Genomic DNA, 15,262 nt, shown 5'->3' on the forward strand with positions numbered 1-15,262 from the left:
GTTTTCACCAGTGTTTAAACGAACCGACCACTGCCGACAGTCGACACTTGCTGTTGCTTCGACTTATGATCATGATCGAAAGCAACAACAAAGCAAGAAGCAAAAAAATTAAAACGGCGACTGTTGCTGCTATTTGATTTTTGTCTCTGCTTCTACTGCGACTTCGGTTTTTTTTCTGAAACAGAAGTCGAAGCAAAAGCAATGAAATGAAATTGCCGGCAGTTTTTTAAACACTGGTTTTCACTAGAGATGTCAATTGTGAACATGCAGTTCTGACAGCTGTTAAATTGAAATAATAACTATAATTTTTTTTATAAAAGCTCGTAAAAGTGAAAAAATTAATTAGAATAGAAAAATTGCAACTTTAACTACAGCGCAATTAAGGGAAGCATTAAGGGAAGAAATAAAACCTTTGGATTTTACACCACACTTCGATCCAAGTGGTTTTCTCAGGACTCAAAGTGGTTGAAGAACTTCCTGAGGATAACTCTGAAAGACTTCGACTTTTTAGTGGGGCGCCATACGACATATGTTTACACAAGAAATACACGATTCCGAGAAGCGATCTCGGTTGGAGAAAGACTGACGGTAACATTACGCTATTTAGCTACAGGCGATAACTTCTTGGAGGATGGAGTCATATGTAGAAGATCACGTAAGTGAGGAAAGTTTCTGACTGTCATTCACTTGGGAGTGGCCAGGAACGATTCTTTTACATGTGGCTCAAGCAGCTCACGACTTCCGGTCTTAGACCAAGTATCCTCTGGGTAGCCAACAGACATCCGTTTGGAGGTGAGCTAAAGTGAGAAGGCGAAACCCGCTTCTCGGTTGTGCGTAGGGTTTGAGACCCACCACATAAAAACACCCCCCCAATGAAAAGAACAAAACAGCCTCGGATGAGAGACCCCAATTTTGATGACGACCACTGCAAACGTTTAAAGGACTACGATTTAAGGGCATCCTGGCATTCACTCCGGTGGATGAACGTCTAGCCACAATCCGCATCAAAGCGAGGTTCTTCAACATATCGCTGATTTGCGCCCATGCCCTGACGGAAGAGAAGGACGAAGTGATCAAAGATACCTTCTATGAACGCCTAGAACGTACCTATGAGCGCTGCTCTCGCCACGATGTCAAAATCGTGCTTGGCGATTTCAATGCCAGGGTGGGTAAAGAAGGTGTCTTTGGCACAACAGTCGGAAAATTCAGCCTCCATGACGAAACATCACCAAACGGTCTGAGGCTGATCGACTTCGCCGGGGCCCGAAATATGGTCGTCTGTGGTACTAGATTCCAGCATAAGAAAATCCCTCAAGCTACTTGGCTGTCCCCGGATCGAATCACTCGCAACCAGATCGATCATGTTGTGATAGCTGGACGACATGTCTCCAGAGTTTCTGATGTGCGGACGCTTCGTGGTCCCAACATCGACTCGGACCACTATCTTGTAGCAGCTAAAATACGCATCCGCCTCTGTGTAGAAAAGCGCACACGTCAACAAACACAAGGAAGGTTCGACATCGAGAAGCTGCAATCACAACCGACAGCCGAACGATTTTCTATTCGACTTGCACTCCTACTCTCTGAGAGCACTCATCAGCATCTCGGTATAAGGGAGCTGTGGGACGGCATATCAAACTCCTCACTTACAGTTGCAACCGAAACCATTGGTTTTCGGAAAAGCCAAAAAAACAGCTGATGAGGATTGTCGTCTCGCAGTGGAGAGAAAACAGACTGCCTACCTCGCAATGTTGCGATCGACCGCAACACGAGCGGGATGGGAAAGATACCAAGAGCTGAAGAGGGAAGCGAAAAAGAAAAGAAAGAGGCCGAAATGCGTGAGTATGGAGAGCTTGACAAGCTGGCCGACTGGAGTAATGCTCGAAAATTTTACGAAAAGATCCGGCGACTAACTGGAGGTTTCAAGACCGGAGCACACTCCTGTAGGACCCCCAGAGTTGATCTAGTTATTGATGACCAGAATATACTGAGTTTGTGGAGGGAACACTTCTCCAGCCTGCGGAATGGCAGTGAAAGTACTACAACAGGAGATGGCGAACCCGATTCCCTAATCGACGACGATGGAGCAGATGTTCCATTGCCCGACCGTGAAGAAATTCAAATAGCAATTACCCGCTTGAAGAACAATAAGGCGGCGGGGGCCGATGGATTACCGGCCGAGCTATTCAAATACGGCGGCGAAGAGCTGATAAGGTGCTTGCATCAGCTTCTTTGCAGAATATGGTCGGAAGAAAGCATGCCTGACGATTGGAATCTCAGTGTACTCTGCCCAATACACATAAAGGGAGACCCCACAATTTGCCAAATACCGTGGGATAAGCCTCCTCAACCTCGCGTATAAGGTTCTGTCGAGCGTATTGTGTGAAAGACTAACGCCCACCGTCAACAAACTGATTGGACCTTATCAGTGTGGCTTTAGACCTGGAAAATCAACAACAGACCAGATATTCACCATGCGCCAAATTTTGGAGAAGACCCGTGAAAATAGGATCGACACACACTATCTCTTTGTCGACTTTAAAGCTGGTTTCGACAGCACGAAAAGGAGTTGCCTTTATGCCGCGATGTCTGAATTTGGTATACCCGCAAAAGTAATACGGCTGTGTAAACTGACGTTGAGCAACACCAAAAGTTCCGTCAGGATCGGGAAAGACCTCTCCGAGCCGGTCGATACCAGACGAGGTTTCAGACAAGGTGACTCACTATCGTGCGACTTCTTTAACTTAATGCTGGAGAAAATTATAAGAGCTGCAGAGCTAAATAGAGAAGGTACAATCTTCTGCAAGAGTGTACAGCTACTGGCGTACGCCGATGATATCGATATCATTGGAAACAACACCCGCGCCGTTAGTTCTGCTTTTTCCCGCCTGGATAAGGAAGCGAAGCGAATGGGTATGGTGGTGAACGAGGACAAGACGAAATATCTCCTGTCATCAAACAAACAGTCAGCGCATTCGCGTCTTGGCTCCCACGTCACTGTTGACAGTCATAACTTTGAAGTTGTAGATAATTTCGTCTACCTGGGAACCAGCACTAACAGCAATAACAATGTCAGCCTGGAAATCCAACGCAGAATCACTCTTGCCAACAGGTGCTACTATGGACTAAGTAGGCAATTGAAAACTAAAATCCTCTCTCGACGAACAAACACCAAACTCTACAAGTCCCTCATCATTCCCGTCCTATTTTACGGTGCAGAAGCGTGGACGATGTCAACATCCGATGAGACGGCACTAGGAGTTTTCGAGAGAAAGGTTTTGCGTAAGATTTATGGTCCCTTAAACATTGGCAACGGCGAATACCGCAGACGATGGAACAATGCGCTGTATGTGTTATTCGGCGACATAGACATAGTCCAGCGAATAAAAAAACAGCGGCTACGCTGGCTAGGTCATGTTGTTCGAATGGATGAAAGTGCTCCAGCTCTGAAATTATTCGATACAGTACCCGCTGGTGGAAGCCGAGGAAGAGGGAGACCTCCACTCCGATGGAAGGACCAGGTGGAGAGGGACCTGGCTTCGCTTGGTATAACCAATTGGCGCCAAACTGCCAGAAGGAGGGATACGTGGCGCGCTGTTTTGGACTCGGCTATAACCGCGTAAGCGGTGTCTACGCCAGTCAAGAATAAGATAACTTCTTGAGATTAATGCTAGTTTTTATATTGGGAAAAACTGCAATCTGTTATATAGTGCATAAGATGTGTGGTGGAATTTTTGAAGACGAGTTTTCACTAGTAGTATAAATGTCTGTTAGTGCTTTGGTGACAAAATATAAAATGGATTCTAATAAGGTTCCTAACACTCATGAGGAATGGACAAATATATTGGATTTTTTCACTTAGCGATTCAGGCACATGCGAACAGTTTTCAACTACAAGAAATACAATAGCATTTTTCTTATGGCTATGTTTGATGGCGACTATACATTTGCCTATGGTCGAAACTCTGATGAAGCCGTGTTCAAAAGGTTAAGCTATACAAAGTAATACAATTTAATGCTAGTAATTAAACCTCCCGAACGCGAAAATCAACAGCTTTAGATAAAAAACTGAAAAGTAGTGTATAGTGTAGTATAAATATAATTTTGAAATCACATTTTCTGTAAACCGTTTTACTTAACAGTTATTCAATGTCCCTTATATGGTACATCGTAACTCAGAGTATTAAAATTCACGATACCATGATCCAAAATATTTTCGATATTTGAAAGTTATTTTATTGGAAAATATTTACTTTAACGTACTTTGATTCTCCAAGAACATAATTTGCTACACAAAGATTATCCTATAATGATAATGCGTCTAAAACAACTAAAAAACCAGTGTCATTGTGGTTTATTACAGCAGATTCCCCTGGGTATATCTTCTTAATCACACCATCAACCCCACCCTTCTTCCATAACTGAAATTTCTCCATAACTCGAACTCTTGAATTGGCAATAGAAGTAAAATTACATACAAATTAGCATCCATAACTCGAAATCTTTCTAACTCAATGTTTTTTTGTGAATTAAGGTTTTCGAAGTTAGGAGAGTTCATCTGTAAATTAATTTTCAATATCAGAATCTCTTTCTAAAGATTCCAGTATTTACTAATTGTTAATTTTACGTCAAGTAGTAATTTCTGAACAAATTATATAAAAAGTGGAAAATATTAAAGCGAACGGTTACAAAGGTAAAAAGTATCCGTTGAGTAATTATGTCCCTTTTAAGTGACTGCTACTTTTTGCATTCTGAGGCATAAGTGCCGCATTTATATCACTTCGTTTTTTAATTAATTAATAAATATAGATATCGGGAATACAGTAAATCACGTTTAAGTGCCCCTTCGTAACATGCAACACTTAAGCGGGAATGCCACCTACAGAAATCCCGCTTAAGTGCCTCGATTTACTTATCAAGCTTTTTCTCAAATAGTGCGATCTACTGCTTTTCTTTAGGAATAAAAGCCACATTTATTTCTTATTAATAAAAACTACTTATAAAAAACAATAAATATGAAAAAAAAACATTACAAAAATATGTAATTGTTTTCCTTTTGACAATGTCAAAAGGCACTTAAAAGAAGAACATTGCAAACAATTTTCTTTTGTGGCTTAAATATTACAGGCATTTAGCGGAAAGGCTCTTATGCGGGGAATTGTATATTTTAATTTAGAGAAAAAATAACGATGCCGCTAAATATTGTCACTATAGCGGGAAAGGCATTTAAACGGGGGGCCTCTTAAGCGGGGATAACTTTACTCACAATTTTTTTCAGGAAAATTTACTCAACAAAAATTTACTTTTAACAAACACTTTATCAGCAGAAAATTTTTAGCAAAAACACTCCTTCACGAAATCAACCCTTGCACTGTAGTTATTGCATATAAATGATTTTAACTAACGTCAAACTTAAGCTAATAAAACAGTTAATTTTTAAATATTATCCTACATAAATATTTTTATACTCTCGCAACAAAAGTTGCTAAGAGAGTATTATAGTTTTGTTCACATGACGGTTGTTTATAAGTCCTAAAACTAAACGAGTTAGATATAGGGTAATGTATATCAAAATGATCGGGGTGACGAGACGAGTCAAAATCCGAATGTCTGTCTGTCCGTCCGTCTGTCCGTGCAACGGATAACTTGAGTAAAAATTGAGATATTTTGATGAAACTTTGAACACATGTTTCTTGGGACCGTGAGAGGGTTGCTTTCAAAATCGGATCACTGTCACGCCCACAAAAGGTCGAAAACCGAAAACACATAAAGTGTCATAACTATGGCATAAATAAAGTTATAAAAGTAAAATTTGGAATAAAGGATCGCACTAGGAAGTGGCATTTTTGGATGTAATTTTTTTGAGGAAGTGGGCGTGGCCACACCCCCTACTAAGGTTTTTGTACATATTTCGTAATCTGCTAAAGCTATATCAAACAAAATTTCTGGAGTCGTTGCTTTCAGGCTCTTCCGTATACGGTCTACAAATGGAGGAATTATAACCACGCCCACCTCCCATACACAGGTTATGTTTAAAACTACTAAAAACGCTTTAATTCAGTAAGGTAAACCACCAGAAACCTTAAATTTCATTATAAAGATGGTACAGAAGGGCTGCACTCAAATTGGTAAAGACAAGTTGAAATGGGTGTGGCTCCGCCCACTTATGGGTCAAAAACCATATCTCTCGACTACTCGACCAATTTCAATGAAACTTGGTTTGTAATAGTTTCCTTACATCCCAATGATATGTTGTGAAAATAGGCCAAATCGCTTAACAACCACGCCTACTTCCTATATACAAGAACTTTGAAGACGATCTGAATCGTTTACTTTACAATATATAAAGTAAGCACTAGTGAAATATCGGTGCAGAACTTTCCACAAATACTATGTGTATAGCCCCATTCTAAAAATCGCCGAAATCGGACTATAGGTTTTCAAGGCCCCATATATCGAACTCGAGGACCTCGGTGCTTCTAACCTAATGTTATGGTTTCCAACTTTCAATGAACTTTATACAATATATATGACGAATATGTGGGTCAAATTGTGTATTATATAATATAAATAAAGTTAAATAAATAAGTTGCGAGAGTATAAAATGTTCGGTTACACCTGAACTTAGCCCTTCCTTACTTGTTAATCAGAGGTTTAAAAAAATTAAGCTTAGTTTTGAAAGTGGTGAAATCCCTTATAATGGTCATCGCGTCTGAGAGGTTCAAAATATCGTATTAGTTTAACAAATCTCTTGCAGAAATACGTTACATTTCCCACCATCGAATCCAATTCCACATGAAGAAATGCCATTGTCATTTTGTACTTGAAACCATTTAACTTTCACAATCAATTGATGTCGAACAAAATATTTAATTATGGGCAATCCATAGCAAGAAATATAGTAAAATTTATGTTCGGCATTTGTGAAACTCGTTTTCGGATCCTCCGAAGGCCAAAAGACGTTACTCCCGAAAATAAGAGAGATATAGTCCTAGCGATTTGTATATACATACGTAATTACTTACCCAAGTCTATATACATATGTAAATACGATTATTGCTCAACGTTTTTTGACGTCAGTGACTTTCACGACGATAGTGTGAGATTACTTAAAAACATGTATTAAAGGGTTATAATCGCCTTCTTCGTACTTCTAAGGATGCCTTTATCCATAAGACACTTTATAAAAGCTGGTAGTGATTACTGGGACTGCCAGTGCGCCCCGGTCTTATTTACACCTGACGTTGTGAACATTTGTTGACCGGGAAGCCGCTTATTTTGAATCCGTCGCGCCTCGATTTTGAATGGTAACCCATATTAGAGAGGTGGGAACGACTCGCCTCTGCCGCAGGAGTTTCATTGGCTTAGCTGGCTTTTATACCGCATCATCCACTCCTGCAGCTTCACGTAGGGAATAGCTTATTCGTTGTAACTTATTTCGCAACTAACCTGCTACTGCTATCCGCAACCTGTGGACACCCGGTAGCTTAGAGCCCAGCTGAGATGACTGATCACGCAGGATACTATAGTATAAAATGAAAACTAGAGTAAGTGTATGTGTATCAGCATTGCTACGCTTTCATTAAGGCATACGCAGAGGCGATTTATATTTATTCACTTTAACAGATTTTCAAAAAAAAAAAAATCACAATTTAAGTAAGCTTATATTTATTTCTAATACAAACAACTAACCACTTATTATATGTTATTCCAGTTTACAACTTCTAACTTACAGTTAACTAAATTACAATTATGTTCTGTCCAGGAAGATTAAACCAAGACGGTTGAAAGCACATGTAACTGGTATACTATCGCAGATTTCAGCAGAGGTGTCTACACAGATGAAAGAACAGGAGACACGTATGTCGACGAAGGTGACCTCACACATAGCTGAAGTGTCATGGAGAGAAGGTTGTGTTCTGAAGAGAATACAAAAATGTTAGAAGGAAGATCAAGATGTGAAATGAGTGGAGCTGAACAAGAGTTCAAAGAGAGAAGTAATAGTAACGTTTCAAGTGAAGGGCAAATGGTACTAACGAACAACCACAACCACACGAACTACGTTCGCAGTCCGATGAAATGGTAGAGCGATTCAGTTGGACATTGGAAGACCATTTGCGAGAGCTGGTAATACTCACATATTCTTGTTTCTCATGGCTTAGTAGTCTGCTGTACAGGAAAGAACAGAGCAGACTCATGTAAAGATTAATAATTTCATTGGGTCTCGCTTCATTTAATAAATTCAACAGCATCTAATATACTCTTTTGCTTTTAAGAAAATCTTATCAAGATTCTAAATGGGCACACTTGTAGAATTGCGATCATCTGTTTTTATACATAACTAGCAGACCCGGCCACACGTTTTTGTGGCTAAGGTATACATTAAATTAAGTTGGTCCAATCTTGGCTTCGGCGACGATATTGATTACTCGAGGTTGATTTATGTTACGCAGCATGATGACAACTCACACTACTTTTAATTGCAAAGTGAGTGGTGATAGTACAGGCAATTTTAAATAGTTTGGGATAATTGACTACGTCATCCTGGTTTGTAGCTGTGTCAACTCTCTTGGACCGAAATTCTAAATTGTCGCAATAAGATCATGGATATCTTTTTTTTACCACCAAGGAGGGATACGTGGCGCGATGTTTTGGACTCGGCTATAACCGCGTAAGCGGTGTCTGCGCCAGTCAAGAAGAAGAAGAATATAGGTCATTCAATCAGTCATTTATGGTTATCATTTTGAGGTTTCATGTCAGGAAAACTTCTCTTTCGAGTCAATGAAGTGACAGAATTCTGTTGGAAATGCTATTAATCCATCAAGGTGTCAACTGCCAACTACTTCTACAATCGCAATTTGATATTGTTGCAAAAACACTCATATGTTAGTTGTTAATTGGCGATTCTTTATGTGTCGGCGCAAATTAAATGATTCTAGGCATGCGATTAGCCCGTCAGTAACAGTTGATCCAGGAATAATTGGAAGAGTCTGGCGTAAATCACCTGCTAACAGAATCCTGGCTCCACCAAAAACGTTCATCGACAATCAAGATCTTTTAAAGTCCTGTGCAGTACCTGGAAAATCCAGTATTTGGAAAATCTTCGTTATAACGCTATTTTCGACGATTTTGCCGACTAGTGTTTCGTTCATTTGCAATTTAGGAGTAATTTCAAGGCCGAATGTGCCGTTTGTTTGGCTACTAACAGGTGCCAAGTTGCCCCTAGTCCCGTTAATCTTGGTGGTGAAAATGAGTGAAATTGGTTCTGGAATTACATCAGCCCTCATATTCTATATATGATGATTTTCTATTGGACTTTAAGTCGAATATATAGGTAAAATTGTGTGTTATCTTAATAAAAATAAAGCAATAAATTGCGAGAGTATAAAATGTTCGGTTGGACCCGACTTATTTGTTACAAATTTTTTTGGGCTATCGACACAACCTTATACAATTGAACTATAACAAAAATATTTTAACAAAGCAACAATGATAGCCTTCAAAATATTATTTTTTTGTTTTCTCTTTTTATATTTTTCTTGTGAACTCGAATAAAATTCTCTTATTATTATCTTCCTCGCAATTTTTTCATATTTACTCACTTTCTAATCTTTTTCTGGCCTTCCACGAATATTTCAAGACTAAAATTAGCCACATCGGTTTGGCCGTTCTCGTTTTTTTACGGCACAAACGAACAGCAATTCATTTTTATACTCTCGCAACCTGTTGCACAGAGTATCATAGTTTTGTTCACATAACGGTTGTTTGTGTCACCAAGAAATAAAAGAGTTAGATATGGGGTTATATATATATAAATGATCAGGATGACGAGTGGAGTTGAAATCCGGATGTCTGTCCGTCCGTCTGTCCGTCTGTCCGTCCGTCCGTCCGTGCAAGCTGTAACTTGAGTAAAAATTGAGATATCTTAATGAAACTTGGAACACATGTTCCTTGGGACCGTGAGAGGGTTGCTTTCGAAAATGGGCAAAACCGGTCCACTGCCACGCCCACAAAATGGCGAAAACCGAAAACACATAAAGTGTCATAACTAAGCCATAAATAAAGTTATAATAGCAAAATGTGGAATAAAGGATCGCATCAGGAAGGGGCATATCTGGATGTAATTGTTTTGGGGAAGTGGGAGTGGTCCCGCCCCCAAAGCGGTTATTTATATATATCTCGCAAACCAATGACACTATACAAACCAAACTTTCTGCAGTCGTTTTTTTTAGCCACTTCTTAATACAGTCCAAAAATGAAAGAAATCGGATAATAACCACGCCCACCTCCCATACAAAGGTTAGGTTGAAAATTACTAAAAGTGGGTTAACTCACTAACGAAAAACGCCAGAAACACTAAATTTCGCATAAGGAATGGCAGATGGAAGCTGCACTCAGATTTTTTTACAAAATGGAAAATGGGTGTGGCGTCGCCCACTTATGGGTCAAAAGCCATATCTCGGGAACTACTCGACCGATTTCAATGAAACTTGGTTTATAATAGTTTCCTTACCTATAATATGTTGTGAAAATTGGCCAAATCGCTTCACAACCACGCCTACTTCCTATATACCAGAACTTAGAAGATGATCTGAATCGTTTTCTTTACAATATATAAAGTAAGCACTAGTAAAGATATCGGTGCAAAACTTTGCACAAATACTGTATTTATAGTGTGGCAGCCCATTTCTAAAAATCGCCGAAATCGGACCATAGGTTTTCAAGGCCCCATATATCGAACATGATGACCTCGGTGCTTCTAACCTAATATTAGGGTTTCCAACTTTCAATGGACTTTAACAATATATATGACGAATATGTAGGTCAAATTGTGTATTATATAATATTAATTAAGTTAAATAAATAAATTGCGAGAGTATAAAATGTTCGGTTACACACGAACTTAGCCCTTCCTTACTTGTTTTTATATTATATTATTATCAAGCGACAATTATTTTTTAATACCGCACAGGACCATTCAGTAGAGAATCGACCGCGCGAGTGATCTTAACCCCCCTCCCGTACCACCGTGCCCGTTGTGACGCCTACAACTCTACAACGCATAGTTAGCCGGCGAGCGGCTTTTCAAAATTTTTAACTCGCGATATCTTTTGAATAGAATGCCAGAATCTAATAATTCAAAAAGTTATATAAAGGTTTTGAAGCGATCTTAAATAATAAATCATTTATTTCGATAAAGATTAATACTAAGGTATAAATAAAGAACCTTTTCAAGTAGTGGTGTTTTATTTAATTTTTTTATATAAAATCGCTTATTGTGACAAAACTATAATAGTTACAGATATGATGTCGTTTTTTGTAGATAATGATAAGTTCTACAAAATTGAAATACATCACTTTGTTATATCTTCCATCGTTTTCGCAGCATTCGCGAAGTTTTTTGGTTTTTTTTTACATTATCGAAGTTTTAGTAAGGAACCCTATTTTTTTTAACTAAATATAGCCTATGGCACTCAGTGATAGTATAGCTTTCCAACGGTGAAAGAATTTTTCAAATCGGTTCAGTAGTTTCGGAGCCTATTCGAGACAAACAAACAAAAAAACAAACCTTTCCTCTTTATAATATTAGTATAGATGAATTTTATCGGGATCTTTACTTTGCAACCTTGAAGCTTTATATCAGTGGTCGGCAAACTTATACAATCAAACAATTTATTTTGTGAGACTGTATGCGTGTTGAGAGCTACTCAACTGACCAAGTGTTATATTCTAATGGTCCCGAACTTTCTTAGAACTAGTGAAATTAGGACCAATACTAGTATCCTAACAATTGTTTTTATAGTGTACGTTAGTTTTACACATACAATCAATGTTAATACTGCTTAGAAATGTGTATGAAAATTTTTGCAAAAAAAAACTAGTACAACTTCGAATTAACAACACAATTATTAATTATTATTAACATTTTAAATGGCGAATGAAGTTGGAAAATTAATAGTTGTGTTTTTATGAACTGACCTGCAAAAATAATAAAAGAAATTCATAATCAAAATAGAAATAAAATAATATATAAAAACATTGTATTTTGTGTTGATACATGCATGCGTACAATCCCACCATACGTCTTGCTCGCTGTGAAGTCAGCAAGCAACTGACCTGACATCTCTTCTATGGTGTAATAATGATTGCAAGTACGTGTGTTTCACATGTACACTCAGTGTGCGCTCAGAGAGCGCTCCGCGGGCAATGGGCTGCCGATCACTGCTTTATATACATCAAACGGTGGCTATTGATTATTTATATTCTTTGTAGAAATTTTATTTATAAAATCTTTAATATTCATAAGGGGAACGACAAGAAATTTTTTTTTGTTCTTCGGTACAAATATTTGAGATGAAGTAAAGGCATTAGGCAGCTCAGAATCGTGATAATGCCACATAATGCCTGGAATACATGCAAATCTGCACAATTTTTCCAGAAAAAATACATATGCAGTTTTCAGAAGAGCAGATCTTCAGTTTGTATAAGTCTATTTCTTCACTGCAAGAAAACAGTAAAGAAACAGAAAAAGTGCTATTGACGAGTTACATTTACAAAAACGAAAGTAAAGAAACGGAAAAATAGAAGCAATTTGTAATGAAACATTTTATTGTTATATTAGCCACTACATTATTTACATCATAAAAATTAATCAATTAAATTTTAATTTAAAAAAGCAGAAACTTGCCTAATTGTTCCTAGCTAGCAGTAGCGAAACAGAGCATTTGTTTATTTTCAATGAACAGCTGAAGGTAAATCACATTGGTGCCAGACGTTGCAAAATTAAATATTTGAATGTTGTCAGCACTGCCTCTGCGCAGAGAAATTCAAATTTCACATGCCATACAAATCTCAATGAGATTTGGACTGTAAAATCAGTGTAAGTTTGGACTGTAAAATTATAGATAGAAGACAAGATTACGACAGGCGTTTACAGTTATCTATTTTGGGTTTTGAGTTCCTGTTGAGTGACAACTTTCACGACCCCGATCACGCGAGCTAAACAAAATTGCACGGTGGTACAAAACAATAAAACCAAAACAAAGAGCTGAAGTCAAGGCTAGTGCTTAATTATTATTTAAAATTCTAAGTGAAAAATGTATTAACTTGAAAAAGAAGTTCGCAATGGCGGAATTAAACAACAATAGTACAAAAAAGTCGTCTATAAAGAATTTTTTTCACTTTTCCAACCAACAAAAAAGTTGGCAAAATGGCGAACTTTTTGTAACTAAACATATAATTTTAATTATAAATATGCATTATTATATTGGATCATTTTATAAATGAAGATTTTAAGAATTACGTTCATTGTGATATTTTATCTGTACATTATTCAATTTGGTTCACTATGTTTCACATTTCCGTTTTCCATTTGACAATTCTTCTGTTGCCTATTCCCATTCGTGGGTCGTGAACGCTTCAGCCTGTCGTAATCTTGTCTTCTATCATTCTTGGTATCAACTCAGCAAGTTATGAGTCCAAGACATTCAAGGAAATTTCAATAACTATACATACACACACACGCATAAGCATTTAAATACGTCAACTTGTGAAATTGCGCATTTGTTTAGAATTTAGCAAAATTAGATGTCGGCATCTTAGTTAAAACAGTATTTATTTGGAAATGGTGCAGGAGAATAATGAAAGGAATATAAATTCATATGTAGAATATAAGCATACGAAACACTCCGGCTAGGAAATTGAAGTCGGGCCGACGTCTGGCCACTAAGATTGTGGAGCGATACGGCGGTAAGCAAAGATTGCAGAAGGGAGAATCCTATCTCGGAAAAAATCCGCGAACGGGTGCAGCTCCATCGTTAAACTAGCGGGTTCGACCGAAGCAAGGAAGATGGATCCATCTACCGGGGGGAATGGAAAAGGGTGGCAGCGGCCATCTTCGCCGATTTAATGAAGGTGGTCAGAGGGAACCCTGGACTACCACCAAGGGGTGAAAGTGGAGGTTGGCACCACGGGTTGCAAAAGCTGATAAGGTGTGCCGATGAACGATCGGCAAAGCTTGACAAAGAGAAAGTCTCTCGAGTGGTGGAGGTTTGGAAGGGAGCTAAGCTGGAGGCTGTGGATAAGGCAAATCTGCCGCTACGCCCAAGAGCTCGTGTATAGCTTCCTGCCGAAATCTCCTCCTCGAGATTGTCAGGTACTGTAATCCCTCGCTGCCAACGCCGATTGGAAGGTAGTACGGGTTGAGAAGACCAAGGAACCTTATCGGCAAGCGCCTCTCAACGAGTCCAAGGGGGTCATAAGCTATGGGTTTGACAGAGTGGCTCTAATGATCCTCGCTTTGGAGACCAAGACGGATGGGCAACAATCTCCAAATGCGAAACAGAAGGAGGAAGAGGACGGTCAAACGACCGTGGAGGTAGACCACGCTCTATCAGACATGGCCAGTATTGGGAGCGGCTCGTTGGTCGATGAGTCTGACTTCGGCCTGGACCGGCTATTCGTCTAGGAGCAGGACGAGATCAGCCCGAGCGCTGAATTAGCGCTCTTGGAGGAGCGTCCGGAGAATGAAGTTTCTCCAGATTAACCTCCAACATGCAAAAACGTGTTCCGCAGAGCTATTACTCCGTCTGGAACAGAACGGAGTCGACGTCGCCCTCATAAATGAATCAGGTATAACCAGAGCCTGTATGCTATTACGAAACGAACTAAAAGTGTTCCTCTTGCCTAATTACAGCAATGGAGACATTGTGTCTGCTAAGGTGGAGAGTGGTGGTAAGCTGATATCAGCTTATATGTCTCATGAGGATGAGGTGTAATCACCCCCATGTTGCTAAGAAGGGTCCTAAAAGAGGCGGATAAAGCCGGAAGCAGGGTCATCACAGGATGTGACGCGAACTCGCGATATCAAATCTGGGGCAGCTCGGATACAAATAAAAGGTTAGAGTCACTCTTTGAGTTCATCATAGATGTAGATCTTTTTGTTTGTAACAAGGGAAACACCCCTACCTTTGTGTCTGCGGGCAGGGAGGTTGTCCTGGACCTCACCCTTCCCTCAAACGCGATTGTACCTATGATCTCGGACTGGATGGTTCTAGAGGACCACTCTTTCTCGGACCATAGATACATCGCATTTAGTCTTGATGAAGCTACAGGAATTTTAGGAAGCGAACTGGAAACTTTGGGGTACCTCAAGAGCGGTAATGGAAAGTGGACTCTGAGCAACGAGAAGACCCTCAAGCAGTTCCTTTACGATCATTTACCGAGCAATCCTTCCCCTGGCGGAGTGCACCTTGGAGTGCTC

Source organism: Zeugodacus cucurbitae, chromosome 4, assembly GCF_028554725.1.
Source record: "Zeugodacus cucurbitae isolate PBARC_wt_2022May chromosome 4, idZeuCucr1.2, whole genome shotgun sequence".
In the NCBI taxonomy this organism is placed as follows: domain Eukaryota; kingdom Metazoa; phylum Arthropoda; class Insecta; order Diptera; family Tephritidae; genus Zeugodacus; species Zeugodacus cucurbitae.